Consider the following 13,592-nt stretch of genomic DNA (forward strand, 5'->3'; position numbering starts at 1 on the left):
TTGAATTAAACAAAAAATCCAGTAAACAAAAACCTCCCACCTACATACGTATGTATGTATGTACGTATGTAAGTAAAAGCGCAATATATTTACACAAGGGCAGATTGTTTTGCATACATAAATACTTACAAAAATTTTCGCATTTAAAAAAAGGGAAAGCGCCGTTAAAGAAAACCAAAACAAATTTGGGTTAATGTCATGTAGGATGTATGTATTGGAATGTTGTTTACAATATACTCGTATGTACATAAATTATGGGACACCATTGACATCATCACAAGCGGCCAAGTAATGCGGCTGATGGCATACTGCGAATAAATAAATATCTACTGAATAATGCTTGCGAATGTTGTTTCCTTGCGCTACCAATGGCATAGTCAGACAGGAAGTTCTAGTCAGTTGGGCGCCTACAATGCCACAATTTTTATTTTTTTTTGTTATGAGAGCGAACACATATGGGTGTGGCTGTGTGTGTGGGACGATATATGCAAGAAAGTGCAGGAAATGACCACTGATTGACAAATGCTGCTGGTGAAATTGTGCTTTCAATTTGTATAAAAATGTTATAATGCAACAAGTTTCTGAAAAGTAAGCGAAAAGAGTGCAAAAGATGTAATTTGCAAATTATTGTGTGTCACAGTGAATGCAGCAATAAAATGTTCATTACTTGCAAATTATATAGTCCTTCGAAAAAGACTTATTCGCCTTGGAATGCTTATCTACAATTACATTTCCCCGGCTCTTTTATTTCCCTTTAACTTTATCAACACCGATTTATGAGGAAATGTCGCCGCTTGGCGCCAATTTTGCATAACTATCAACGCAGCACAATTTCAAAGGACACAGCAAACGGCAGTCAGACAATTGGCGCCGCCATGGCGCGTGTTCTAATTTTTAGCGCCATCTTTGTTTATGTGGTCTTTGTAGTTGTTGTCGTTTTTGCCATTGGCCTGGCTCCATTGATATTGGCTTGACGACATACTTTATACCCTCACTTGTAGACCTACATACATACAAAGATAATTTTTAGACAGCTCCCCTGCTTATTTACGCTTAACAATTCCCAAGTAATGTATTTTGTATTCACAAGCATGAAATTAGAGGGATGTGCGAGAGTTTTGATATGTGCAAGAATGCCATCATCCACACTCACAGCATCCCCATAGACAGCTTTATTCTCTACAACATACTTTCTCTTTATATTTACTGCTATTTAGTTCATGTATCTAGAGGTATGTATATCTGTTGTATTTACTTAAGTGACTTTGGATTAAAAAAGAATAAGTTTCCCTTTAAAACTTTTATATTTTTATTAAGCTTCTATTCGAAGGGCATCTCAAACTACAGCTATGGTTAATTCATTTTTAAAATATTGCTTGGAAACCTAATGAAATGTTCATTAATGGAAGTATTAAAAATGATTGCTCTTTTAAATCGTTGAACTAAAATTGCACTTAAAAATATCAATAAATTGTTCAATAACCTCTCGTCAACAGAATAAACATAAAAAACTATTTACTCGCCCGTTTCCGCACACATTACGCAAATTGCGAAAATTGAAATAGGTTAATAAAAAAATTGGCAAAAGTGCAGTAAAGCATACGAGCGCACAGATATAACCTAGTAACACAATTTCTTCACTTTAATTTGTACTTGTATTTCCGCAAAACACATAAATAAAACTACAAAATTTCCTAACACAAAAGGGCTGAACTTCAGTTTCAGCTGGCGAGAAGGAGTTCAAAAGAAAACTACTGTGCATATACATACCTACGTATGTATGTATGTGTATTTGCGAATATGTGAATATGCGTTTTGATGTATGTATGCATTTTATACATGCAAACTCCACACTTTCTCCTCTTCCTGCACGCACATTGACCAATCGCTTCGCTGGTTGTCATGGTGGTGAGTTGTGACCTGCTTTGTAACAAAAGTTTGCTTCAAGCAAGACTGCACCTCAAAATAATTTCAAAGTTTTCACAGCGCGAGGCGACCAAGCTGATCTTCACACTCACACACACACACACACACACACGGTGCCTCAAGCTGCCAGTTACCGTCACTGCTGAAGACAGCTTTTAACTCATTTTTCTCTGGTTTTATTTAGTGCTTAAGTAATTAATGCCCCATGTCTGTTGCAGTAAGTAATACTTCCAAGCCCACTTGGTGGCTGGCTGTCGAGTGTCGGCTGTCCAAGGTGTGCCAAGACAGTTGCACGGCAAGTTGCGCATACGCCACGTATACCCCAGAAACTTTTGCAGGCGCTTCCACTCTACTTTAGGATGACCTTCCCGCAAAATGAACAAAATATTTCAATTACTATGCAAATTTTAAGCTAACGTCTATTACTTTTCGTGCGTCTGTAGGTTGTTTCTAGTTGCACTACCTGGCAGCTTAATGAAGTGATTCAATTAGCGAATATTATTCCGCTATGCATTGCAATGTATTTATACATACATAAATTCATATTAAAGAAACAAAATACGTTTATGTTTGTTCCAAGAGTATTGATTACCATTCCTGAAATATCCATTTGTTTACCCAACGCATGTTGTTTACCATCAGTCACTGTCAAGTGCTTTGTATAACGGTGTGTGTGTGCCAAGGAAACCATAAATTTAATGAGGTTGCAATCCGAGCTATACTCCTACACACCTACACATGCATAAATATATTCAATTTTATTACAGCGCCTTAAGACAGCTAGAATATTTTGCCTTATTGTAATCTCGTGCACGTCTAAGAATTTTATCATTGCAGTTATTTTCATAGCCCTATTGTTTTTGCTTTCCTTATTGTATTTTTATAAATTTGAAATTGATATCCTTTTACTTAAGCTCTCTGCTCCATCGCTTTTTATGTACCGCTCCGTAAACTTGCAAGTGGAAACAAGGGTCAGGTAAAGAGCGCATTCGGCGTTTAATTAAATATATTGAACGGCATTAGACGAATGCAATATGCTTGATATATCAATTTGACTAAGCGTTTATGAAAAATTATAAAGACAAAAGTTTTCTTTTTGGAAGCGCAGCTAGCGTAGGATGTATTTAATGTTGAATTTTATACATAAATATGCATATTCTTGCTTCCGTTGGTGGGCTGTTATTTAAGTAGGAAACGATTGATTTCATTTAACTGGAAAAATACTTGAAATCCTGTGCCGGGTATTTTCGAAAAATTAAAACATCCCCTCAAACTAAAGAGAGAAACTATTCAAGCCGAGCGTAAGCAAAAATCCTATCAAAAATGAAAGGAAAATCAAACCAGTTAACGAACAGAAAATTATCCATTTGCATTATCGAACGCGGCTTTTGTTTGCCTCCGTTTGATTTGTTGAATGCAAAAACTTTGAAAAAATTTTAGCAAATATTTGTATAACTTTGATGATATTTTGCAATTTCCCATCGCCAATTGTTAGTTTCGGGCATTTATTTAGCGCCATATGACAACATTATTCCAAGAAAGAAGGCAAGGCAATTGAACAATTTCAAATAATAAATACAGTAGAACTTCGATAATCCGGATATGGTCTAATCTGGACCCTTCTGTAATCCGCACAAGGTTAACAAATAATAACATTATATTACTTATCTTGTAATCCGGACTAAAGAAATAATTATGGGTGGTTAAATGAAGTTCTACTGTACATACATACGTATATAATATTGACCCTAATTTGAGTAGCTATATTATTTCTTCAGCGTTTTCCTTTCATAATTGACTTTAAGAAGTTCTTCCATGCGCCTCTAGCAATAATAGTTTCTGATTTACACATTTGGGTGGAATTTGCTTGGGCCTCCTTGGCGGTCATATAAAATTAAAATGAACAATTTTCAGATTTTGTAAACATTAACAAAGCTTAAGTAATTGAGTCGTCCAAATAAATAAGAGAAATATGTTTCTGCGCAAGCTGCTTTGTAGAGATACATATTTGCAAATGAATATTTAAAAATGTTTATAATTACCTGATATCGATTGTATGCGGAAAATTTTAATTTGAGATGAATAAAAATACTTCAATAAACAACAAATTAATTACACGTGCCACGTTCAATATTTTTTGTTACAAAATTAAAATATGAAATGGAGGTCTTCTGAAAATCTTACGATTATAAATCTGCTGAATATTGGATTGAGGAAAAATGTTGTTCTGTTTCCGTTAATTTTTTGTAAAGTAAATTCATTGATCTAAAGCGAAAGCAGTTTACCTTCTGTGAGGAGATTAGGGGATTTACTCGAGCTAGGCAGATTAAAATATAAGCTATCCACCACACCTTACAGCCTTTTGATCACATATACAAAATCTAAGCCTTATAAGTAGGGCAGCGTGCGTAGGGCAGTCGATCAGAAGAGTAAAAAAAGTAAAGGGGGTGAAAATGTCCAAAAACAAAGTGGACATATCGATGGCGGTCGGTTTTTACTTTATTTGTATTATTGTAATCTGCCGATTTCCTCAAGCTGCAGTGAGCTTGCGTCACATCTGAATAATCAGGGTATTGAATGGGAGCTTCATTCAGACCTACTTAACCCTTTCGATCCTGCTCGAGGTTTGCTCATAACAAAAATAGAAACTATGTATTGGAATTAGCTTATATACATCCTGTCAGGAATTTTGAGGCTCAGATAACGATTCGAAATGGGTTTTGTGCAGAAAAGTTACACTCAAACCGTTTAGCTCTCTTTTGAAAATTACACAACTTTTTTTTTATGGGACACATGAGTCCCGTAAGTATTTTTTGTTGGGATGAAAAAATATGTCCCGCTTAGGATTTGTAGACATCATTTCTCTATTTCTTTGGCATTTACACAAAGTTAATATAAAATGTGTTTTCGTAGACGCACTTTGTACTACATACATACATATGAATGTCGAAGAAACCAAAAGAGGACGAAATATTAGCCCAGCTAATGGACACGATTTTTCAAACGTCCAAAATTCCGAATGGGACATATATTTATGTCCGACCCCTCCTAGGCCTCCCTGTAGAAGTGGGGACTCTTTTATAATTTTTTATTTGTATTATATTTTTCAAAACTGAAAAAAGTACTCAACCCGAGATTTGTCTGCTGGTTGCTTTTCGGATCGAGAGGTTTTTTCCATTAATTTTTGATCGTTCCGTACGTCCACCCCCACCATGCAAACCGGCAGATGAACATACCTCATCACCGTCATTAAAACTGACAGTTTTTTTTCATTTTTGAAAGCCTGTAGCTCTTCCCCCACCGCTGAAAGGATATACATTACATAACCTTTTTACTTTCTATCATCTACTATCCTGGATAGTCTATCCAAGGCCGGGCCACACGATGGTTCTATTAAAACTTCGATGGAAAACTCTATACATTTTTGATATGTAGTGTAGCATCAATTTTTGAAACATAAATCGTTTTGATGGCTTGGCCAAATAGAATTCCCTTCCCAGCAGCATATTCTTCAGCGCCGATTAGGACCTTGCCGCCAGCTGTAAAGATTCTCTGGGATTCAGTAAGGTTGAGGTTACGGTCGATGAACTTTTCATTACCAGAATATCAACCTAATATGATGTGAGCTATTAGTAAATTGGTGATTTGACTAGATGAAATACTACTTATATCTGGCTCGACTTGATTTTCTAAGAATGTTAACAACTTTTTCAAGCTTTTCTAGCCACCGGAAGATTCATATTTAATATCTTGACATATGAAATCAAACCAGTTTAGTTAAACCTTAGTCATTCTTTCGAGGAGGAACTCCAAAAGATTAGAACTTACTTGCGATTAGAACTCTTATTGGCTACCCGACTGAGTACTGCAAGTTATGGTACCATTTGAATAAAAGGGCGCCTTCTGTAGAGACTGGCTACAGGTTTTGTGGGCTGGTGGGGGGAAAACAACAGATCATATTCTAGATAACTGCCCACGTATCATGCATTGCAGACTGATACACCGTGGGGACCTAAGGCTTTATGATAATGCGCGAATATACCCGGCGTATTTAATAATAATAGTCAACTTAAAATTTGTTTACCTTTTCGCAGTAAAAAAAAAAAAGGTATGACGAAAACGGGCTTACGGCTTATTCATCGATTGATGTAGATATACGTACATACATATGTACATGTAGATATCTCGTTTTTGTGGAATGCCAAAAATGACGAGAATTTATAAATAAGTATTTTCGGGAAAACTCATAAAGTTCTTATTTGGATTACGTACTTCATCAGCGAGCAGCTAAATAAACAATTCATAAAACAAATGCATATTTTCGAAACACTTCTGTAAAATATTTACAGCGTAATTTATCTTCTACCCGCTTATATATATTATAATCGTGTGTTTCTACAAGAGATGTAGCGGATATTCGGTAGCTATTCGGTTTTCGGGATATCCGGCCCAAATTCATTGTGTTACTATCCAGTATATGGCCGGCCGAACAGTTTCTCAAAATTATATTAAGTAAAAGAATCTTCGTTAATTTTAGAAAAACGTTCTCTTAGTAAAAGTAATAAATTGAATACTCATAATAAATTCGTCATTGTTTTTTTTTGTTTGAACGGAAACAATAATAGCTTAGAGTGGGCCGCCTATGCACAAATTCAACTAGAATTGCTTATTTGAAAGGTTTGGCCTTAAGCTTCTCTTGTTATTGCAAGCTTTTTATTGGCAGCTTTCATTTCTTTTAAAGGGTGGTCTTTAGAAATACATTTATTTTGGTGACAACGAGCCAATGGACTTGTTACCCGACCGCCGGATATTCGGCCATTCGGCCAAATCACCATCCGTTACACCTCTAGTTTGTATATTTTCGGCAATCGCTGTTTCAATATACCTGTGCAATCGGGTCTGTTTACCGAAGGTCATTAGTATTTTTTCAATAATCACCTTGCTGACGTTTATGCATCGGCAAGTTCAATGCTTGATTCTTCTGCCTTTGTTTGTATTTTTATTTAGCAAAGCAAAAAATTGCGTTAAACCATACGGCGCGCCAAACAGACAGACATGCATACGCGAGCTAAACATACGGACCTCCAAAAATACACAAAAATACATAAAAACACCTGTAGAAATGAAATGAAATGAAATGAAAAGCTGAAAGACGCTCTCAGCCTCCACTGAGCGTACACACAACTATGCTAAAATTAATTACAGACAATTTCCCAACGATCACCTCTTCCAGCGTTGGGCACTTGTTCGCTGTCCCGCTGGCTTTCAGTTCATTTATTTATCCCACTTCGATTCAATTGAAATCTTTTAAAAATACATACCGAAATTTTTCACTCAAATAAGCTATTGCATTAACTTATTCGTCTTTATTTTTATGCCTTTCAATATTGAAAATTAATTGCGTTTAGTTTTTGAACGCTAAAGAAAACTGGACTAGTAATTACTTAAAATTGCATAAAAGGTTTAGCTTAAGAATTGACAAGTTTTCAAGTAGAAATTTAAATCTATTATCTAATGAAGTTTTATATGGCAACATTTTTCTAGAATTTGACTTTGACAAATATCCAGCAATGAAATCTGAAAATCTCCACAGCACCAGTTTCGAGTTTTATTGATATGTATGTACATATCGATTGATATTGAAAATTTTGAATTTCAATACAGTGGAGGGTATATTTCCTTCGGAAAAATAAATTACCTTGATTTTTTTGCTATTCTTTGGATTTGCTTAAATTGTATTGGGAAAGTAAACTCACACAAGAATTTAATTAAAAAAAAGAAAGACCACTGGTATCCAGCTGTGACTCACTAATCGGCAGCCGTTCATTTTAAATTCAGTGCAAATATATATATATTAAAAGCCACAAGTGGCCACTGATTTACAATTAAATACTCGCTGGTACCTATAGCACACAAAGTTATGTACATACATATGTATGTATGTATCTACATTGGATAGTCGAAAAAATCCTTTCGAATTTACACACCAAATTTCAAGACCTTTATTATTCCAACCAAGTACAATATGTCATTTTGATCGATAATCCTTTGCCATATTTGTGACAGAACCATAACAAACTTTTGTGATTTCTGTGCGTGGCACTGAATCAAATGATTTGCAGAGACATCCTTTGAATTTAACTTAAAACCCTTAAGATAGTTCTGCAGATTCCAGAACAAATTATAATTTGTAGGTGATGGGTTCAGGAAATGAGGAAAATGGATGCATTCCCAGCCGAACTGTCCCAATTCTTGCCAAGTCAGCCAGCTTGTGGTTGACCTGGCGTTGTCATGAAAAATGATGGATCTATTGATAGATTCTTGCCGGATTTTTTCAATATTCTCCTCTAATCTGCGTGGTGGTTGATAGTAGATACTAGTTTCTGAATTATAAACGCAACAGAAAATTATTTCACTATTCCTTACTGGATAGATTAATCCGAGCCGGAAGTGAAATGTAGGAAACTAACCTTGAAACTCTGCAATGCTGCCAGAGTTCTTCACATGCAAGCTGCGACAAATGTAACCGTGAAACGCTGAAACCTATTTTTATTCCATTTTGTGCTTCATATAGGCTCCATACATTTGCAAGCCAAATATTTCATTATAAATTCGATTAATATTGGACAAAAAAGGTCGAATCAGTCATCGATCACCATTTCACCATTAGTTGCTGATTACTAAATGAGTGATGCCAAATCTATTTATGGTACGACCCGTGAGATATCCAGTTTAAACACTCGGCATGAATATACTACATATATATATATATATATATATATATATACATATATACTTACCTATGTCGGCTGAATAAGTCGGTGGGTAACCGACGTAAAATCAGCTATCTTAGATGAAAATATTTTTCTGATTATGAACGATTAAATGCGATTATTTTTGATTATTTACAATTATTGTTGATATATTTTTTTTTTTTTTCAAATGTAATTGTAGCGAAAATTACAGTACAGATAATTTGAGCCAAGATTTTAAATGTTATTTCTTTGCCTCGGCAATGGAGGATTTGCATGCAGTTGAAATCATCCACTTACCATTAGAGAGATAAGCTTAAACCTGACCAAAATCTATTAAGAAAACAACTCGCAATGGAGGGATTAAGGAATAACCCCATAAAAATTTCTGTATGTATAAAATAAACACAATATATGTCAGTACGTATCGTGCTTTCGTATATGCTATTATTTTGCCAATTGCTAAACTATTTTGACAAGTAAATTGCGTACAAAGACAGGCAGGCAGTAAAGCAATATAAGATCTTCAAACGAAATTATTTCTAATTTGTTCTGAAATTCATAAATATTTTGAAAATGTGTGTATTTACATAAATACATTAATACTTCGAACAAGAATTTTATGAAGATATATGCGTGTATAAGTAATGCATTTGCGTTCGTGGCGCGATATTTGAATTTACTTTTGTGTGGATATGTCAAAAGGTATTAATTCTAAATCGTATTTGGGACGTTTGAAAAATGCACAAAATTTAACTGATGTTTGCTACTTGCGCATACACATAGAAACGTACGAGTATGCAAAAATGTAAATGTTCTGGACAGAAACTGTCGATAACAATGACTTCCTTAGATGATTTTTAAAGAATTCAAGGATATCTCACATCCTAAAAGTATGGGCATCGCAAGAAAAGACTGCCTATCATCATATGAAAGGCCTGATTTGTAAACCCCAAGCACTTCCTATTAAATTAAGACTTAGCCTCGTTATCTATGACTTTATATCTCCTGTCGTACAGCGCACAAATTTAAGCCAACAACGGAAGTTGTGTCATTTCTGTGTAGACAGTTTTAGTTCTATTTCATATGTTTTCATTTCATTCTAGACATCGGCTACGGTTGATAACAGTTTTAGTAATTCTTTTGATATATTTGTTTTAAAATTCGCCCATGAAGTGCTAAATCCAAGAAGCCCCCATCTGGCCCATATTCGCAAACTATAGATACAAGTATCTTCATCTTTTTCCCCAGATTTCTTGAGAATTAATCAGTCCCCAAAATAAAAATTGATTTGATGCTTACAAGTCCAGATATACGCTCACTTATTAAAGAAGAAAATGTAATTTTTCAAGAGGCAGGATGTATGATTAAGGTAATGTCTTTTGGTAAAAGGACACCATACAGATCTTCTCACGTTGACTAAAAGCTTAAACAGACGGCTGCGTTGATCCGCATTAACTCGGACTTAGTCCGGATAAACTGCAGTTAATTCCCCAGTTGATCCGGATCAACGCTGCCGTCTATTGATGCTTTAAGGCGCCAATTAAGTCATGTATAACCTAATATCCTAGTTAAATTCCACACAATCTTTAAAAGAGGCACACTTCAAAAACCAGATCCGAAGATATATGTAACTGCTTGTGGATCGTACAGATTCAATGCAATTGATACAAAAACAGGTATAATGTATAATTGGTGATAAACAAATCCCACAAAATGATTTACGCAAAAAAAATCTACTAAATTTTTTATTTTTATTTTTTTGAGTTATGCCTCTTTTTACTATTTTTCGTGTTCACCGATTTTTACTCAGTGTCCCGGGACTGCGATTTGGCACCGTTAGAAATTTTAGTGGAATAATATAAAAAATATCCCCCTTTCGCTAACTTATGCCGATTTTATTTCTACTGAAAGATGCAGCCTTTTCTTGGCCCCTACGCACAAACATTAGGACGACGGCGATGAGAAGGCAACATTTTTTGTAGAAACGAAAACGCCCATTAATTTCTATCATAAAATCAATTAGATAACTAGTAAATAAAGTAATGAAACACAATTTTTATTGAAACAATTTTTTGAGTAATGCAAATAAAGGCATTAAATGACAATGTTGGGCATAAATAAATAAATAGTCGCGTCAATACGTTAAAAAAATAGTCATTACATTCATTTCCACATGGCATTTTTTTAAATCCACCAATTTTTTGCCATTTCGATGCCTGGCGGAAATTCGACATAAGAATATAAATACTCACTACATATTCAAAAATTATTTAATTATGAATACAAAATGTGTGTTACCCTTTGAAAAAGCAATACCAACCTTGACAGTGCAGCGCCACCAAAATGAGGCAAATTCCGGTGAAGCAAATTTTTAAGTTGCTTTCCATTTCGTTCAGATTTGGTTTTTACTTAAGGTCGCGTAAATTTCACTTACTTCCGGCTAACTAACGAAATGGCTGGGGGCAGGTATACTTCCGTTCGATAGTAAAGTCACAAGATGACCTTCAAAAATAGGAACTCAACTATTTATGTCTTAGGTTTTGTTTTTATTTTCTGTATTTCTGCAGCTCAATATTTCGATTGAGGCATACAAAATGTTATTTCGTTTCACTCTACAAACTAATTATGCATACAAGTATATTCCGAAAAGTACTATGTATTTATTCTCCAAACATTCGCCCCGACAATATGGCGCCAGCAACCGTTATATTTGAAAAAAACTATCTACAATTAAAGCGCACGCAATAATGTACAAGAAATTGTTCGCACGTGACTAAAGCGATGGAACCCGTTGCAGACACTTTCTCTGACGAACTCCGACTAAACAGAGCAGCAGCTAGCGCCAACGCAAGAAGCTACCAAACACATTTGGCCATAAAAGCCACTGCGGGCAAGCGGCTAGCAACCCATCATCGGTGAGCGTCAGCAGCCAGCTGGCTTGCCAAAAACAATGCATAGTGATTTTCATATTTTCCCAAGTGACGTCACTCATCGCTGCTGCTATGTACATAGGTGCTTACATACATACGTTACTCCATTCGACAGCCGCTTAGATGTGCAAATCGTTTTTCGCCAGTTTGCAGCGGTGGTTGCCTACTTGCGTTCGCTGTCGTCTGCAATCGTGTTAGTAGTCTGTTCGCTATTCGGTGAGGATTCGCTTTGGAGTAGCTTCGCTGCAAGCCTGCCATGGCGCCACTACGCCGGTGGTGATGGCAATGAAGGTGGCGGTGGTGGTGGCAGCCCTGGCGGCGACGTTCGACGAAGTCCTGCTAGGAATACAAATTGCTGCGTTGGTCCTTTGGAAGGGGGATGCTGTTAGCAGAGAATGTTAATAGCATTTTCTGTTGACTATACTCTGTTAACTTACTGTTAAGTTGCACGGAGATTATTTAGACATCGTTACAGTTGGAGAGACACTGTATTGACAACTATTTGGTATGCTTCCGGTGTTGGTATGGAATTTGAGCAGTTTGAGAGGCGTTCGCTTATGGCTATGGATTTAATGGCTATAAAACTGTAATCAATTTTCAATTTGCTCTCTAGCCGATTCCGGTAGTGCATTTTGGTCTAGTTTTGCTTCAAATATATTTGTTAAAAGCCAGTGCGAAAATTATTATTTCCTTACAAAAAATTCGATTTATTCTGGATGACTCCGAGGGAAAAAGCAAAGAAACTTTCGATTAATAGCATTTTTGATCTCTTTATGTGGAAAGGGAATAGTTACCTTTCATTTGAGCATGTCCTATGAATAGACTAATTGTGCCCCTTTATACCCGGACGGCCTATTTATGAAGGGCGACTAGTTGCTTTTAAAATATTTAGTTGTTTAGTTTAGTTTAGTTGCTCCTTTGGGATTCGAATCGGGTATTGGGGATCTTTGACTTGCTAAACGAATACTATATCTACTAAATACTAAAGGTTTTGTACGTTGTGACAGCAACATTGGTATGCCCTTAGCTCAATGTTGTATTTTCGAAGTGCATGAGAATCGGGGAAGAAATGAAGCCTGCTTTTCGTTAGCTTATTGAGCATCGGAATACTAGGGATTTTTTATGCAATACATCCAATAAATAATATAATCTTAATAGTTAAAGAAAAGCGAGCTTTATTGTTCATACCCTACTAATAAATATTATACATATGAAAGTTTGTATGTTTGTGTGTTTGGATGTTTGCGAAACCATCACGCGGCAACGACTGAACGGATTTGCATGAAATTTATGTGAAATCAAATTCATACTCACAGAGAAAAATTGACGTTTTTCCCATACTGACTGAAAGTTTCATATTGCATATCTCTTTAAATATTTGGGCTAAGTACTCAAGCCTGGTTTGGATATATATATCGTCGTTTAAAGTGCAAAACCGCGTATCAGCAAAATGCAAAACCGCGTATGTGAAGTTGTAGAAATTATTTCCTAGAGTGTAAAAACACTCATATTTCAAAATGGTTCTCTTTTTTATAAAGCAATCGCATATCTGCCTAGTATATTTCAGGACGAATGGATAAGGATTGAGCCAAGAGCTTGTGTGAGCAAATCCAATTTTTGGCAGCCAGTGTTAGTTACGCGGTTTTGCAGAATCACGATACGCGGTTTTGTACTTTAAACGACGATATGTATGTATATATGTGAAACTAACCCAATACTCCATGAAGAAAAATGAGATTTATTGGACAACGTGGTGTGGCAACTCCCATACAAATCGATTTTTCTGTGTTGCATATCTCTGGAGGTGTTTTTTTCAGAGGACTGGAACTTGGCACCAAGATGTGTACATATACAACATTAAATCCATATTCATGGAGAAAAACTTGCGTTATTCGAAAAGGGGGCGTGGTACCTCCCGTAAAAATTGACTAGTTTGTACTGCCTATCTCTTAAGGTGTTCATGGTAGAGTACGGGGACTTG

The sequence above is a fragment of the Rhagoletis pomonella genome, unplaced genomic scaffold (assembly GCF_013731165.1).
Source record: "Rhagoletis pomonella isolate Grant_MI unplaced genomic scaffold, Rhpom_1.0 Rhpom_scaffold_00006, whole genome shotgun sequence".
NCBI classification, from domain to species: Eukaryota; Metazoa; Arthropoda; class Insecta; order Diptera; family Tephritidae; genus Rhagoletis; species Rhagoletis pomonella.